Source organism: Enhydra lutris, unplaced genomic scaffold, assembly GCF_002288905.1.
Source record: "Enhydra lutris kenyoni isolate GAN:26980312 unplaced genomic scaffold, ASM228890v2 scaffoldscaffold52, whole genome shotgun sequence".
NCBI lineage: Eukaryota > Metazoa > Chordata > Mammalia > Carnivora > Mustelidae > Enhydra > Enhydra lutris.
In genome coordinates, this window is record NW_019154136.1 from 13018384 (window position 1) to 13036901 (window position 18518).

An 18518-nucleotide genomic window follows, 5' to 3' on the forward strand; every position below is an offset into this window, starting at 1 on the left:
CATGCTCCTCCAGCCCTCACTGGGTGTCACACGTAGGTGTAAAGACGCCTCCCAATGCCCGAGGAGATGGGGTTCCCTGCGACCACTTAGGATCTGAGGCACAGTACCTGTGTAGAGACACTCTCAGGTTTCAGAAGTCACTGTGGGGTGTGTGATTGCCCTGGAGACGCATGAGGACATGAGTTCCCTGCCCTTCTGTTGCCAGGTCCCAGGCATTGAAACATCAGTCCCGTACAAGACACTTGAGTGCCCTACAGGATGTGGAAGGAGCTTTGTCATCCCCACTTTTTTCCCCCTGAGAGAAACTGTCACCCAGAAGGACCAGGTACTCCCAGGGACTCCATCCCAGGCACGAGAACAGGTAAACATGTCCCCCTCCAAGGACAGGTTCTCTCTGACCTCTCCTTGGCCACACTTCCCTCCTCCATATCCTTGTCCATGGCACCTTCTAGGGGCTGGAAGGCCCAGGGGCTGCTTTTGGGGGCTTGCATACTGGGGACAGGGGGACATGTGTAAGGGAATGACTCTGCTGTCCACAGGTCAGTGGAGCCACCAGTGACTGATGTGACGGCCCCTTTAGCAGGTGCAGGTGCCCAGCTGGGGCTCGGGGGTCTTGGGTAGAGCCCATAGTCCCTATAGATCTGGGACTTAATAGATCCTCTTGATAAATATCCTACTAATAAATATGACCATCCCCCAGGGGCCCGGCAGCCTGGACTGTCAACGGGCAACCGTCAATGGTGTTGTGGGAGAGATGTGCCCACACCTTCTGCAGCATCTCAGAACCACATCCTCTGTGTGGGCCAACCCTTCCACCATGAGTGTGAACATAGGAGCACCACAGTCTACAGAAGCATGATATGCGTAAGTAGATAGAAGGATGGATGGGTGGGTGGATGGATGGAGAAGTGGGTGGATGTAGTTAATAGAAACATGATAGATAGATAGATAGATAGATATGATGAATGGATAGAGAGATAGATACATAGATAAATAGATAGATACATTAGATAGATACATAGATAGATATGGCGGTTGGATGGATGGATACATAGATAGATATGATGGATGGATGGATGGATGGATGGATGGATGGATGGACGGTTGGTTGTTTGGTTGGATGAATGGATGAATGGATGGATGGTTGGATAGATGATAGATGATAGATGATAGAGAAACAGATATGATGGACGGATGGATGGATGGATGGAGAAGTGGATGGATGGATGGATGGATGGATGATGGATGGATGGATGGATGGATGATGGATGGATGGATGGATAGGATGGATGGATAGATAGAAAGATGATACATAAAAAGATATGATGGATGGATGGAAAGATGGGTAGATGCATAGATAGATGATAGAGAAGATAAATATAGATAAACATAATGGGTAATAGATGATTGATAAGTAGGTAATTCATAGATACATAGATGATGGTTGGATAAATATTGACAGATCTCGATAGATGTACAGGTAGATATTAATAGGTATAGCTAGATATTCGTAGATATCAATAGTTCCACATTATCAATTATCTATCATCTATCAGATGATAGAATTCATACGTCGATTAAGATGACAGGTACACATCGATAACCAGTTGATAGAAAATAGTTGGAGGGTACTTAGATAAAGGATGCGTAGAAATACGTGGGTTGGTGGAAAATACAGATGATGACAGATAGAGACAGTCTACACATCGTCTATCGACGGCAGATCAACACCGATAGATGGAAAGTCTATACAACACAGATAGATGGCTAACCCTGCATTTCCCCATGGGAGAGTGGCCAGGTGACATCATCCCCGGATCCCCAGAAGTGACTCACCGTCCACAGGACACAGGTGCGGGACCTCAGACCTTGGCTCTCCAGCAGCTTCCGCATTTCTCCCGCATCTCCCTTCGCCCCTGTTGTCTCGTGAAAATGTCTGCCTCTGCCCTCCAGCCCGACGCCACTGTGAATGCCCACAGCCCCCACCCCCGCCACCATGGGACGTGCGGGGAGTGAGCCAGGAGCCCCCACCCCACACCGAGGGCAGGCGTGGGCCATCCCTGCCCTGTGGCCTGGCCGTTGTGGCCACAGGACGAAAGATGTCGCAATGCACACAGCTTTAGGATGCGAAAGGAAATATGTTCTGCGAGCAATTTTTTCACTTTTTTTTTAATTAAACAAACAAACAAACAAACAACAACAACAACAAAAACAGGAATTAGCCCTCTCTGGGTGGGAGGGGGCGCTTGCTTCTCTGCCTGCTGAGTTAGGAGGACGGTCCTAGCTCCCCGCCTGCGTGCACGGGATGGCCTCCTGCAGGCGACCCTGGGCAGGGGGCAGGGTCTCCCCGAGGCCTCTTGAAAGTAGCGCCGCGGCCGGAGGCTGTGACGCAGGCACCCCACCCCATGCAGGGCTGCAGCAGGCGTCCTAGGAGTCAGGCGGCCCCACGGGCTTCGCCGTCGCTGGAGCGAGCAAGCGAGCAGACGGTTAGTTACACAGGAAATTTCAACACGAGTTTCCTCTCTCCCCACCCTGCCTCCCAACCGTGGCTGCGAGGCTCGGAGGTGGACCCTGGAGAATTTGCATTTCGCAACGGCCGGGCCATGCCCCCGTGAGACCTGCCGGAGCAGCCACAGGACAGCCGCCGTGACTCGGGCCGGCCCTCTGTGGGCACAGACGGTTCCGAGGCACATCTGACCGCCGGCCGGCTTCCAGAATGAGGACCGCTGCCTTCCGGACGCCAGGCTCCGAGACAGAGCTGCCGGCCGCCCTCTGACACTCCTGGTGAGCCCTCTGCCCGGTGCCGCATCCGTGCCTTGTCGGAAATCAGGGAGGTCCAACGGGGACAGGGTTGCAGGGGTGCAGATGTGGGCGAAAGGGGGGCTGCCCACACAGACGGGCAAACCCCCAGAGATACCTTGCAGAGGTGCCTACCAGGGAAACTCTCCTGCAAACGTTCATCCGGTAAAGGCACCCATGCCGGCCGAGCCAAACCCTGCACTGGGCGGGCGTATGGGGCCAACACCCTGACGGCCGCGGTTGGGGGGGGACAGAGGGCCGTGAGCCCCCACAGACAAGCTCACAGGTGCCAGATCATGTGCGAACACGGGGCCTTGGAGCGTGTGCCAAGCCACCCTCCAGCGGCGTCTGGGCGGAAGGGAGCGCGTGGCCCCAGCTAGAGGATCCGTCTGGATACGGTTGTCGGCACGGCGGGCGGTCAGCCTCGCTGGTAGTAAGGAGGCGGAACCCTGGGCCACGTGCTTCTGCGTGCAAAGCCAACACGGTTTCTCTGCGTCCCCGTCGTGTCTGTGCAGTGGGGACGGTCGGAGGCAGGGCCCTGGCACCGGGTGCTAAGAAACTGCATCGACCCAGGAAGAAGCCCGTGGCCGTACGGGGGACTGTGCCCACGATGCGGGACACGAGTGTCTGTTGTTTTGTCCTTGGATGTCTGCACGCTGGAGGAATGGCGGGTCATCGGGGCACGGCCGATGCCAGCCCTGGTGCAGGGAAGGGGGGTGTGTCTCCAGGACGGTGGCCCCCAAATCCTGCTGATTACATCTGGGGAGGCCGATGGGACCCAGGTCTCGGGAGGAATCCAGGGATGGATGTGGCCTCTGGATGGTGCTTGGGGAAGCATATGAGGGTCTGCTGGCCATCGGAAAGACCCCTGCTCAGCCACAGCCCAGGGACGTGCCTGCCACAGCTGGACAGTATGTAAGGCTGACCCGCGACCCCAGACCTAACCACACCCTGGGTGGTCGTGTTTAGGACAAGGGGACACGGAGAAAGGGTTAGGGTTAGGGCAGATGAGCCCTCCCGTGGACCCCCAACTGGGGTGCTGCTCTCCCATCCAGCCCCTCTGTCTGTACCTCCTCCTTGCTGTCACCACCGGCCGGCAAGCCATTGCAGCTGGGTGCTCCCTTTCACATCCCCCTTCACGTCCCTGGAGGCAGCGGAGTGGGCGGGCAGGATATGGGGAGCCTGACATGCACCTGCCGGCTCGCTCTGCAGCCCCTACTGAGGACAGGGCCCCCGGGAGGTGACCCACACCAGTCAGGGCCCCTCTCGGCTTCTCCCCGGGGCCAGCAACATCATAGGGAATCGTGAACCCGTGGCCAAGCTCAGAGAGCAGCTGCGGGGACGTCCCCGGGGCAGCACTAGGATCCCCCAGCTGTGTGTGTCTGTACCCTCGTTGGCCACATGGACAGACACGGGGGGGGGGGGGTGCCGTCTCTCCGGAGCAATGAGCAGATCCCGCAACTGTGGATGCCTTGGAGCCAAGCAGGGATCTCGGGGGTGGGAGGTGGCTGTGTTCCCAACATTCCCCTACTCCACATGGGGAACCTGAGGCGAGAAGGGGCGAAGGAGGTCACCCAAGCACACCAGACCCAGACTTTTTGCCTCCAGGGTCCTCTCCTTAACCTGCTGCCCGTCCACTAGCCTGCCATCCCATCGATCCAGACGCTGACGACGTCGTCACATGCCGGGCTCAGGGCTGTGCTTCCGGGTAGGGGCGGGGGAGAGAACTCAAAATAATTGAGATGCTGACCTGGGCTGCAGGTTGCAAAGATTTGGGGGTGGGAAGAAATCCAGGAGGGCTTCCTGGCAGAGGCGGGGCTCACCAGGTCAGTGTAGCACCAAGGATGTTGTGCCCGGGCTGTGTGTGTTCTGGGTGACAGCTGGGGACGATCCCAGGAGGCAGGTGACATGTTAGCATCCAGCCCAGAAAAGCCAAGGAAGCTTCCAGCACTGCTGGAAATTGTGGAGCTGAGCTTTGCAAAGAGATTGGGTGGGGGCCCTGGTCTGAGCACGGGGATGAGAGTCGGGAGGGCGGTGCCCACGTAGAGGGAATTTGTGGTTTGCTAGCTGGGACGGAGGGCGGCTGGACCAGAGGACAGGCCATCCCCTGTGACGCCCTAAGGCTGGCAGGCAATGAGGCATGGACTGACGTAGGACCGTGGTGTCTGTTGAAGATGGTGCCTTTGTGCAGACGCTGCTGCTGAGTGGACCCCCAGGGAGCCTCACGAATGAGTTGTGGGCCTGATGGCAGGGACCCTGGGTGACCTCGATGATGTTTATGGGGGGACCCCTGACAGAGAGAGGGGCTGAAGGAAGACGGGGGCAAAGGAAGGGTGTCTTGGGACAGAACCGAGTGTCAGGTATGCAGGGCGAAGGCACAGTCTCTCTGCTATGGCACAGGCATTGGGTGGAACCTGCAGTCTGCCCCCACCAGATGCCAATCCCATTTCTTCCCCCAAAAGTTGGAATGTCCAGAAATGTTCCCTGGGGGGACGGGCAAAGTCATGGCTGTTTGTGAAGCAGTGTGATAGATGATGGAGGGATGGATGGATGGATAGATAGACAGACAGACAGACAACAGATAGATAGGGTTGAACAGATGATAAATTGGATGGATGGATGATGGATGAATAGGTAGAAAGATAGGAAGATAGATGATAGATGATAGATTGACAGACTGACAGGTAGATATGGATGGACAGATGGATATATAGATGGACAGATAGATGAATGAGAGATAATAGATAGATGGTGATAGATAGATACATAGATATGGATGGATAGGTGGATGGATGGATGGATGGATAGATAGAGGAAGAGTGGATAGATGATAGATATAGACAGATGATAGAGATAGATAGATAGATAGATAGATATGGATGGATGGATAGATTGAAGGAAGAATGGATAGAAGATAGATAGATAGATAGATAGATGATAGATATAGATACTTAGATAGACAGAGTCTCTCATGTAGACCAAGGTGTCTCTGCCTCAGCACTGCTGACATCTGTGGCTGGATCCCTCCTCTGATGTGGGATACCCTAGGAACTACAGAGTGCTCAGTGTCTCTGGTCTTTGCCCACCCGATATCAGGAGTATCCCCACAAGCTATGGCACCCCAAACTGTCTCCAGACATCATCAAGTGTCTTCTATGGGGCAGAATCAACCCCAATTCAGAACTGCCAAGGGAGAGGATGAGAAAGAACAAGGGACAACACCGCCAGAGGCCTGGGAGGAACAGCAAGACCATGTCACATTCTCTGGGTCTCAGGGAGAGGACTAGGCGGGGCCAGGGTGCTCGGGGACACTTTCTCCCATTTCTTAATGTTCTGCCTCATGTTTTCGTTTCTGTGATGAAATTATAGGGGTGATAGGGCACAGAGCTCATTACAGAATAAGCAGACGCAGGCCACATCCAGGGAGAAATGAGCCAAGGTTTACTCTGCTCTGTTCCCACAGGAAGGTCCCTATCCTATAGCACAAGATGATCTGACCAAGAACAAAATCCTGGCTTGAACTAGTGGCATTTTTACTAATAAAGCAGTAACAATAGGAAAACTTTTGTAATATTCTGCCTCACATAGAGAACAGGGAAAGTATGTGGGTTAGGGAGCCTGGCTTCTGGCCAGCCTGGTCACTCACTGTCTTGGATGTGTCCCATCCACCAGGAGGTGCTGTCTCCTCCAAGTGCGCTGCAGTTGGAGGCATGGAGTCTCCATGTATGTGTTGGTGGGGGAAGGGAATGGAGCAAGGCCACCCCTGCACTCAGGACAGGGACAGACCAGCAGGCACACATGTGGGATGGGATGGGAGAGAACCCAGTAGTCATGGCCATAGGCAATCAATGCATAGGGTGAGTGCATATGCTGCGGCTTTGTAGATGACCCCAGAAAAAATCGCCATGAGTTTGGTAATTGATGGATGAGTTAGTCACGGATGGATGGATAGAAGGATAAAGGCGTGGGTACATGGGTAGGAGGATGGATGGTTGATGGATGAATGAATGGATGGATGGATGGATGCGTGGTTGCATGGTGGGTGAGTAGGTAGATGGATGCATCGTGGGTGGATGGATGGATGGAAAGGTGCATTGATGGTTGAGTGAGTAAATAACTGGAAGGATGAAAGTTTGGATAGATAGATACATGAGAGATAGATGGATGATAAGTAGACAGATAGATGATAGGATGGATAATGGATGGATGAATGGATGGATGGATGGAAAGGAGAAAGGGTGTGTGGGTGCAAGGATGGATAGATAGATGATAGGTAGATAGATAGATGGACGGATGAAAGGATGGGTGAGTTGGTGGATGGATGGATGGATGAGTAGATGGATGGATGCATGGATGCATGGAGGAAATGGAAGGTGCTGTACACATGGACCAATAAAACAAGAAGAGAGGCAGGTTGCCCATCCATCCCTCCAGATCTGTTCCTTAGGGCAGCCATAACCAGTGACCACAACTGGTGGCAAGGATGTGGGAGATGCAATGGAGCTACGCAGAGGCGGTGATTGCATACCATGGTGAATGCGCCCAAGGCCACTGCCGTGTTCACCTTAAAATGGTGAATTGTGCGTCAGTGTAAAGCAGAGAGAGTGGAAACAAACGGCCATCCGATGCCCGTGCTCTTACTTCCTCACCCCGGGCTATAAACACTGTCTGCAGGACACGTTGCCAGTGAGCCGGGTGTCACAGATTCTGAGTCACAGTCACAGGAAGCCGCTGAAGGGCGTTCCTGAAACCCCACCACAAGATGCCCGTCCCAAGCAAGGGCTGGTTGGTTTCCTTCCTTGAGCACGACTCCCTCCTAAGGAAACACGGCCATCCCCACTTGTAAACAGGCATACAAACAGCAGACAAGCTGAGCTGTCGCCTGCGGGGCCGTGCACAGCCTGGCGTGTGCAGCCTCCTGTGTGCAGAGCGTCCTCCCGGCCGTGGCTTTGATTTCCAGCTCACACCAGCACCACGGTGACCTCCCTCGCCACTGGGTTCCAAGCTGGTTGCTGTGTATGGACGCATACTGTCGTTGGTGAAAACAGATTGTAGGGGACAGCAGAGAGATCATTAAGGTACCAGAGAAAATTTTAGGGACACATACTTTGGGGGAACAGAGCTTATTGGAGATACATGCCAAAGACCATGGCCCTGTGATCCACATTCAGGAATCCCACTGAGGTCACAGGGACCAGCTGAGCCCACTTTGCCCAAGCATGCTAACGGGCCATGTGGGCTCAGGCACAATGACCCCACTCAGAGCATTTGACCTATACCCCAGCCCAACACAAGAATTACCCCTAGATCCTCTTTCCCACTAAAAGTAGTTTCCATCTTGCTCAGCACATAAGACAACTTCCGTAGTGCCTTATACTTGTCCTCGGACTCTGAGAGGCGGAACATCAACCCCAGGTCAGGTGCCTGGGACTTCCCATAGGGCACTTGGGGGGCACAGACTGGGTGGCTCCTGAGCCCCCGCCCAGTGCTGCCCTCCACGTGATGGGTGACATCTGCGTGTCATGCTCAGACCTTCTCCTTGGACACTCTCCACTGCCCTGAATGTCCAGCTTCATACCCTCCAAGCATGACCCAGTCCTGGTTTCACACTGCCATGGCTACCTGTCCACCAGGTGTGGACCAAACACCCCATCCCACCTTCTCTGCACTCCCCTAGCAGCACAGCAGGATCTCCACGTCATCCTCTGGCTCCATGACCACTTCCGATAATGAGCGTGTGCAGTAGCCCACAACACGCAGGGGTACAACCCACCGGGTAACACCTCATGCACCTGGATGGCACACTCCACGACAGGTCCCCGGTTAAACACAGTGGTCACATGACACATGCACCTTGAGGATGTGAAGCTCTGGGAGAGAAGTAGACACACACGATCACACGGTGCGCAATTCTCTTTATAGGAAATGTGCAGAACATTTCTGTGTACAGCAAACCTGAAAAATCCAGTGACAAAAACCAGATTGTTGGTGCCAGTGGGAGGTGCCAGTAATGAGGACAGGGATGTCTTAGTCAGTTGGGGTGGCGACTCTGTGTCTGGGGGGAGCCCACGTCCTGGTCAGCAGAGACCTCCATGGTCCCTGCAGAGGGAGGGAGTGGAGAACTCAGGTATCCACAGAAAGCACCACTTGGTGGCCTGACTTGGCTTGGGGATTAAACAGAATGGTATAAATGTTATGGGTAGGGTGATTTGCCATGTAGATTTGCCTGGGAAGCCGGGAGTCCTGAGAAGTAGGACTTCAGGAACCAAAATGGGAGTAGTCCAGGCAAAACGGGTATAGTGTGTTGAATGGTGGACCCCTAAAATATACGCCCATGTCTTAATCACCCCACCTGTGGAGCTTATATGGAAATAGGGTCTTTGTAGATGTAATGAAGGGAAGGATCTGAGATGAGCTCATCCTGGATCAGGGTGGCCCTAAGTCCAATGACAAGTGTCCTTGTAAGAGACAGAAAAGGAAACACAGACACAGGGGAGAAGCCATGTGATGATGGAGGCAGAGGTAGGAGGTGTAGATACAAGATAAGATTGGATAGATACTGAGATAATAGCTAGATATAGATGGATGGATGGATGGATAGGTAGATTAGATAGAAAGAAATAGGGATGGAGGGATGGATGGATGGAGTAATGGATGGTTATGCAGATGATAGATAGATAGATACATACATACATACAGAGATGGATGCATGGATGGATGGATTAGGTAGGGAGGGAGGGAGATGATAGAGATAGATGATTGATAGATGATAGATATAGTGATGGATAGGTAAGTAGGTAAGCAGTTGATGATAGATAGATGATTAGATAGATAGATAGATAGATGGATGGATGTAGGGATGGATGGATGGATGGATGGTCTTGCAGATACATAGATGATAGATATATAGGGATGGATGGATGGATGGATGGATGGTCTTGTAGGTAGATGATAGATGATAGATAGATAGATAGATAGATAGATATAGGGATAGATGAATGGATGGGTGGATTCATGGTTGGATGGTCATGCAGATGGTAGGTAGATGCATGGATGAATGGATGGATGGATAGGTAGGTAGGGAGATGATAGATAGACATAGGTAGATAATAGATAGATAGAGGGATGAATGAATGGATGGATGGTCATGCAGATGGTAGATAGATAGATGCATGGATGGATGGATGGATAGGTAGGTAGGTAAGCAGATGATGATGATAGATAGATAGAGAGATAGATGGATGGATGATAGATAGATAGAGTCTCTCATGTTAGACCAGGACTTCTCAGCCTCAGCACTACTGACATCTCAGGCTGGAGGGCTCTGAGGCAGAGCATCCTGGGCACTGTAGGGTGCTGAGCAGCATCTCTAGTCTCCACCCACCATATGCCAGGAACAACCCCCTACTCTAGTGTGACCAACAGAAACAGCCCTGGACATTGTGGGACATCCCCTGGGGGCCCAGTCACCCCCAGGTAGTAGTTCCTTCACCAACACTGCGCCTGTTGGGCAGGAACATTCCCTACGTCTCATGGGCCAACCGCCTACAGGGTTGAGGGACACTAGGCTCTCCTTGGGTGTCAAGGAGCACCTAATTATATTGACCAGAAAAATCCACATACATTGTATGGAATGCAGTGTATTAGTACCAAGGCCAGCCCCGGGGGTTTCCTCCCGCAAATCACAGGGTGCCTGCCTGGGGCTCTACCAGGCCCAGTCTCTGATTCCACGTGAAGGCCAGGATGTGGCAGGTCCTGGAGGGTCACAACATGCACCAAACACTGTGTGGTCTCACCATGAGCGAGTAAGATGGGGCCTGATGTGTGTTTGTGTCTTCCGTGCACATCTTCAGAAGCCACAAGCTGTGAGTCTGACCGCGGCCATGCTCTGACCTAACGCTTAACCTCTATTTCCTCTTCTGTGACATGACAAAAACACTATTTTCTATTCCGTTCTCTTGAGGATGCTGGACTAACACTCAGGCCACAGGGGATGTAAGCCTGCTCAGGTACAAGGAGCTGACCCCAGAAATGAGACGCCCTTGAGTGGTAGGAATGCCAACAAGAAGGGATTTGGTTCAGCCAACAAGAAGGGATTCAGTTTGGCGGTTTTGGGCCATGGGTTTACCCAGTCTCGGCTTAGCGATCTGTATGATGCTATATCATCACTCTGTGGGGTTTTGTGAGTTCACTCAGCTCCACGCCTGTGTCACAGGAAAACACGGTCAATTAGAAAGCATGCATTATTAGCTCCATGGTTGTGTTCTCCCATCAAAGCTGGGTTCACACAATGACCCAATCCATGAACAGTGGGGGTTAATCCTCTGCAGGACTCAGGACCTGAGTCAAGGTAAATCCATCATGGCCTCCAGGACATGCCAAGGGCTCCCTCCTTCTCCCCACCTTCTGGACCCTCCTTTCTCTGGTCAGTAACAGGTGTGCCTGGAAAGAGGACTCCCATTCTTGGTGATGGAACAGAGTTGCGGGACCCACTTGGCTTCTGATTAGAACACTGATGGACCCGCTCCCTTGAACTTTTCCCAAAACCAAGCTGTCTACCTCCTTAGCCTTGCCCAACCGCCTTGGGCCCCCAGTCTTTGATGCTTCTGGCAAAATTGGGTCTCACGTTCTCCCCACACCACATCCGTGTTGAGCTGTCCTGGTTCATGGTGGGTGTTTCCAAGTTACCTGATTTTGCCTTCCATGGAGAGTCTTGTTATTGAAAACCCTAGGGTCTGGCTGGAGGGGAACATGTCAGTTCAAATGCAAAATAGGTCATGTCTTTGGAAAGCAGGGGTCTCGGAGCTCAGAGAGAAAAATGCATTCACCTTCTTCTGCACAGGGAAGAATTGGGATCGACACCTAGTGTCTTGCTTCTCTGAGGGTTTTTGTATTGATCAAGGTTCTCAACAGAAGCAGACTGTGGTGGTTAGTTTTATTTGTGAATGTGGTTGGACCTCGGGGTGCCCAGATATTTCAGCCAATAGGCCTCTGGGTGTGTCTGTGTGAGATGAGCATTACATCAGTGGACCGAGTAAAGCAGATGCCCTCCCCAGTGTGGGTGGTCCTCAGGCAAGCCGGCAATCCTTCCCGGGCCTAAGGAGAACAGACAGTGGGTAAAGGAGAATCAGCTCCCTCTGCCTCACTGTCTCCAAGCCAGGATATATGTCTTCTCCTACCTTCTGATGGGAATGCATCACAGACTGCTTCCCTGGGCCTCCAACCTGCAGACAGGAGACCGTGGCATGTTTCACCCTCCACAATCATGTGAGCCAATTCCTTTAATAATTCTCTTTATATATGTGTGTATGTGTATACATGCTACTGCTTTTGTTTCTCTGCAGAATCCTGACTCATACAAGAACCAGAAAGATGGAAAGATGATAGATAGATAGAGAGATAGATAGATAGGTAGATAGAGAGATAGATGATAGATAGAAGGTAGGTAGATAGATAGTGGGTAGGTAGGTAGGATGGATGGATATAGGAATACATGGATAGATGGATGGATGAACATATAGGTGGATAGATGGTTGGATGGGTGCACGGATGGATGGGTGGATGGATGGACGCATACATTAAAACATAGATATATAGATGATACATGGAAAGATCTATGTCTGCCTATAGGAGAGACAGAAACAGAGAAAGTGAGAAAGAGATTTATTTTAAGGAAATGCGTCTTATAATTGGAGGCCAGCAAGTCTGAAATCTGCAGGGTTGACTAGCAGGCTGAGGCCCAGGGAAGCGGTGATGCTGCATTTCGAGCGTGAACACTATCTGGAGACACAGAATTCCCGCTTCCTCAGAGGAGGTCATTCTGTTTCCTCTTAAAGCCTTCAACTGATCAGACGAGGCCCACCCAACCCATTATGGCGGCCACCTGATTTACTTAAAGTCTGCTGATTGGAATGTTAATCCAAAAGAAATACACACAGCAACATGCTCACTTGTGTGTGACCACAGATCTGGATACCGTGATACTGCCAAGTGGACAATATAACGCTTACTGTCACATGGCAGCAATGCAAAGGGGACTTTTTCAGGGCACCCCCATAGCTCCCAATCGAGTTGCTGAACTTCTTTTTTCCTTTGTGCAACATACCGACCTCGTGGCTCATTTTACACAAAGAAAGGCACAAGGGAAGGCAGTTTGCTGTATTTTGTTTTTTGCACTGTTTGTGCAGACATATCTTCTCCTTTCTTTTTTCCCCAGTTTTAATGAGATATAACTGACATATAGCTTTTCATGAGCTGCAGTGGGACAACATCATAATACAGCAAGGGATATATGTATATGGGAGCATTCAAAAGGAAATGAAGAAGCTTTGTTTGAATCTGTAAACACAGTTTTGTGTTATTAAGTTTTAGGAGGGGATAAGGAAGAACACCCCAGATGGTTTACATGGTGAACCAAAGAATTACAACCACTTCACTGGCAAACTTGTCCTCTTGCATTTTCTTGATCTGATAACCCTCGGAGCTTTGTCACTAGAAACCTAAGTGACATCTTTCACTATGTCTGCAAAGACTTATCAGATGCCTCAGGACAGGGTAGCTCAAACTTTCAATTCTCTTCCATGGGGTGAATGTACAGAAATCCAGCAAGTGGGTAGCATGCGTGTCATGGAGACCCCAAAGATGAAGAGAGCCCCACTGTGGGATCCTTGGCCTGATCTTCACAGAAAGATAAAAATCTGCTTCTCATGCTCTTCTAAGTTTCACAACCTTCAGCCCAATGGCCTCTCCACCACCCAGGAAACCCAGCCCTTCTCCTGCCTCCAGAAGCCCATGCAGTTCATGGTGGGAGGCAGGACATAGGGTTCTGCATCTGTAGGACCACATGCCTCCCTGGCTAGCAGCCAACAGCACAGCAAAAGGTTGCGTGTGCATGGGCAAGTTGTATGTAACTCGTTAAGCTGAAGCCCACAGAATAACAAGGAACCTCATTAGAGAGGTCCCAGGGCTATGTGTGAATGCAAAAACGTTTCCCATGTAGATATAGGATTGCATTATTATGGGCTGAATTCCATCCCTGCAAAACTCACCTATTAGAGTCTTCACCCCAAGACCTCAGATTATGACTTGAACTGGAAATAGGATTTCCAGTAGTTAGGCAAAATGAAGTCACTTTGGAGTAGGGTGGGTCCCTACTCCAATATGACTGTGGTCCTTATAAAAGGGAGAAATTTGGACACAGACACACACACACTCACAGAAGGACAACCATGTCAGGACGCAGGAAGAAGACGGGGTCTACGCACCAAGGAGGGGCACCAGCTTCAGCCCCACCTGGATCTCAGCCCCACAGCCTCAGCCCCACCTGGATTTCAGACTCCCAGCCTCCAGGACTGGGAAACATAATTTATTATTCTGTGAGAAAATAAATTTGCAGACTCAGGTACTGTGTTATAGCAACCATAGGAAACCCATACCATCAACAGTTGGGACAATTTCTTACATAGTATTAAGACTCCAACCACTGTGGTTTTCTTCTCTGCTTCCTGCCCTCACCTGCTATTTCTCAGAAATGGAGAATAATCCCACAGAGGAGAGAACAACAGCATTGCCTGGTCAAGGGTGTCTTGTCTCCACTGCAACCCTTGCTGGCCTCAGTACTCAAGCATGGTCTGTGGATGGCTTTCAGAAGAGACTCTTTATATCCATGACCACCTTGAGCTGGAGCTTTGTCTGGAACAGATGGATGGACATGCACTGCCCCATAGAGGTCTCTCTCCCATCAACTATCTAAGCAGGTGCCCTGTGGGTCAGAGGACATGAGAAAGAATATACAGATGGGCCTTGGCCTCAGGCCACTCCAGATTTCTCTGTCTCAACTCTGGACCCCACAGGCATAAAGATCATCTGTGCATAGTCACCAAACAGAACCAAGCCTCATGTGTTTGAGAGGATTGGATGCATTCCTAATGCTGCTCTCTGAACTCAAAATAATTGAGCTGGAAATAATAACAAACAGCTGAGCAGAGATTCATTCACTGCTGGACTCTTCCAAATAACCCATGGGCCAAAGATGGTGATGAAAACAGAAAAGACTTTGAATGAATAATGTTGCTGGCAGACACGGCCTCAGAGATGCCCACGTCCTCTCTCCCAAATGCCCACACCCTAATCCCCATGGGCTAAGCAGGATAATGCAGGTGCTTCCAGAATCCGGAAAAGACAAGGAAACAGATTTTCCCCTAGAGTCGCCACAAGGAGCCAGCTTTGCCACTATTTTGACTTTTAACTGGGAAAACAGATTTTGGGGCTCTGGCCACCTGGGCAGTAAGAAAGTAGATCTCAGTTGTCTAAAGCTTGTGGTGCTTTGTCACAGTAGGACACTCATGCAAACGATAATTAGGACACAATGCCTCAAAGTACGTAAGAGGAGACCAAAGTAGTGAAAACAGGCAAATTCATTGCCTTGAATCCATGCATGAGACAAGAAAAAAAGAAACACAGCATGCCTACGGTCCAAGAGTCCATCTTAAGTATCTAGAAAGAGCTAGCTGAAACCAAAGTAAGGTAGAAGGGAGGAAACGATGAAATGAAGAGATCAGTAGAACAGGGAGGGGGGATGTACAGGGGTGAGGTGTGGGAGGAAAATGTGCAGAGCTTATCCTTATGACGGTGGGATCGAGAGTTTAGGTCCCACCATAGGGTTGTTCTTAGGGTTGAATATGATGCGCCAGCTCAAGGCCGGCTGGTTGGAAATGCTCAGTAAACACCCAAAATTTGCAACCAGATGCTCCCAAGCAAGTGACACCTTGCTTTGCGGAAACACCCTCGGAAAGTAACGTACGTTTGTCACTAACAGCATTGCTGTGACATATCTGCCTCCTGTCTATACCCTTCTCAACCAGGAAGAGGAAAAACACAAACAACTCTCGAAACATCGGGGAGATCCAAGCCCAACGGTTCATTTTCTTGATTAATTAACTGCTTAGTGTATTTGTGTTTTCACCGTGCTTAGTACGATAATGACTTCCACGCACCCAACTTTGTTGTAACTAGGAAAGCTAGTTTGGGGCAATTGTTGGTGGAACTGCTCCCACCATCTGTGGGGACTAGAGTCGGGAGGTTGGCGGTGGGCACAGTCCCTGTAAGATGCTTCCCCCTCTCCCAGCAGACACCATTTCTTTCAGGGATGGATGGGAGTGTTGGGTTCTCTAAACAGAGACTCTAAAGCCGGAGCACAGCCTTGTCTCCTCCTGTGACCCAGATTCCCTTCTCAGAAAAGCAGAGAGATCATGTCTCCTCACCAAGCTGTTGAACGTTCCGATGCCTGTTTACAATCACCTACAAATCAAAAGCGCTTTCACTGAGAACGAATTTTGCACACTGCCCCCTCCCCCCAAGTCCCAGGAGACCTCTCCCTCTCCATGCGTGAAGACTGAGAGCAGTAGAGGTCCTTCAAACTGAGATGCCCAAGGCACCAGACACCACCCGGGGGCAGAGGAGGGTCCCCGCACACACTTAGTTCTAAAAGAATCAACGTGTGACCACGGAAATAAGGTGGTTTCTTGTCCAGTCAATGTTCAACTCAAATGCAAGTTCAAGAAAGTTCTAGAATTCTGGGTGAACAAGAGATAGCAAGCCCTCCTCCAGGATAGATCCTACAATGACGCATGTCCCCAGTGGCCCCAAAGGAGGTGCTCACGTTCTTAATATTCAACCCCAGGTATCACAATCCTGAAGGGTCCCATGTCACCCACCTGGTCGCACCTGTGTCGACGGCCGGGGAGGTGACTCACTCACAAAGCAGGTGCACAGGGCCCATGCAGAGGAACATCTGAATTCCCTGGAGCGGAGACGATGCTCACATGTCCACTTTGTCACCGTTCCCACCTCCACACCCCAAGGATGCTAGAGCTGCCCGTCAGACCCATGCAGACTTTTCAACATGGCGGGATCCCCTCCCACTAGTTTCAAGATTCATGGGCGGGAATCCCACGGATGAAACCGTTGCACCATTGCCTCTGAATCTGCTACTCTGTGAGTTAGCGAGCCCTCGTTGGAACTGAACCAGAGCCTATTGGCTCCGGGGACACTGAGCCCTCTTCCTGGGGGACCTTGCAAGATGTGTGGTGAATTCAATGCCTATTGAAAGCGAAAATGAGAGGATACATGTTTCTTTCGGTGCACGAATGTTCTGTTTTCTTCAACGTGTGGGAAAATCTCGACCACAGTCCACCTCTTTCAGGAAGTCGTGTCCCATACATTTTTTTTTCACCGTTAGGTGTATCAAGGCGTGTGATATAGTCATGTTTCTTGCATCGATGTGGCCAGAATGACTGCAAACAGGCCTTTCAGCACCAAGGGCCCGACGGACGGGAAGTGAAACACATGTGTGCGCACACCTATTTTTGTTGTCGTGACTTGGACGGGATCACACCTATTTTTGTTGTCGTGACTTGGACGGGATCGCAGACCAAAGAGTTTCGAGCATGTCCCTGAGGCGCTCAGAATCTGCAGAAACAGTGATAACAAAATGGCAGTTTGAGGAGAGAGAGAGAGAGAGAGAGAGAGAGAGAAATCGTGTGACATTGCCCAATCTTCCAAGAGTCCCTTCATCGGTCGGTGACAGGCATGATACGGTATGTAACGCTGATACCATCAGAGACGCCTTCAGAACGGTCGCCTCGCCGTTGTGTTCTTAAACAGCCACGTTCACGGTGGGTCCGGAATGGTTTGCATCTCTTTAAAACTGGCGGCGTTGGCTGCTAACGTCCACATTGTTTTAGGCTGCACAGACACTGGTGGTCATTTCCTGGGGCAGCCATAACCGAGGACTACACACGGGTGACCGAAAACAACAGAAATTCTTAACCTCCCACGTCTAGGCCAGAAGTCTGAGATCCAGGCAGGGCAGGGATGCTGAGATCCAGGCGGGGCAGGGCCCTGCTCCCTCCTGAGGCTCCAGGGGAGGGTCCTTCCTGCCTCTTCCAGCTTCTGGGGCTCCAGGTGTCTCTGGGCTAGTGGCCGTGTCCCTCTCATCTCTGCCTCTGTCCTCACGTAGCTTCTCCTCTGTCTGTGTCTCTTGTCCTCTAAATCTTACAAGGACCCCATCACTGGATGTAGAAGGACAACCTCATCCAGGATGGTCTCACGTCAGATCCTTCATTTAATCACATCTGCAAAGACCCAATTCCCCCCAAGAAATCTCCATTCCCAGGCTCCGGGGGTCAGGATGCAGACATATCCTTTTGGGGTCACGTTTCCTGTCTGCCTCCCCCCACACCATGGCAGGCCACAAAGCAGGGTTTGCTGGCTTGGTGGAGGCAGTCAGCGTGGTCTCGTTCCTGTACGGCCAGGGGCGGGGAGGGGAAAAGGGCCGCTTGGGGACAAGAGGTGGACAGAACAGCAGGCACAGAGCCCTCAGCAGGGCACGTCAGAGGGAAACCTTGTGCCCCTGAAGGTGAGTGCAAAGAGGAAGCAGCCCCAGGTGGGGCCAGTCCCTGGCCAATTGTCAGAATCCCCAACGCAGAGTTCGCAGTGGGGGAGGGAGGGGAGCCGAGCTCAGAGCAGCAGAGAACAAGGATGCATAAACCCACTCCCTTTCAGTCTGCCCTTGGGGACACCGTTCCAGCCACCACAACCCTAGACAGGGCTTGACATCCAAACACAGGCGGGAAAGCCAAACAGAAACATGGACAAAGGTCTGAACATCCCTCCCAGGGATGCTGCCCATGTCCTCCAGGCTCCCACATCTCCGCCTC

General features: G+C 51.3%; 1 protein-coding gene across 1 annotated transcript in view; it reads left to right on the plus strand.

The window, feature by feature from the left end:
- Positions 1-2691: 2691 nt before the first annotated feature.
- LOC111157187 (purinergic receptor P2Y8) overlaps positions 2692-18518 on the plus strand; it is a 40456-nt gene continuing 24629 nt past the window's right edge. The window contains exon 1 of the mRNA XM_022518473.1: positions 2692-2784. The gene's annotated coding sequence lies outside the window, so the exon portion shown is untranslated. The remainder of the gene's footprint in view (positions 2785-18518) is intronic.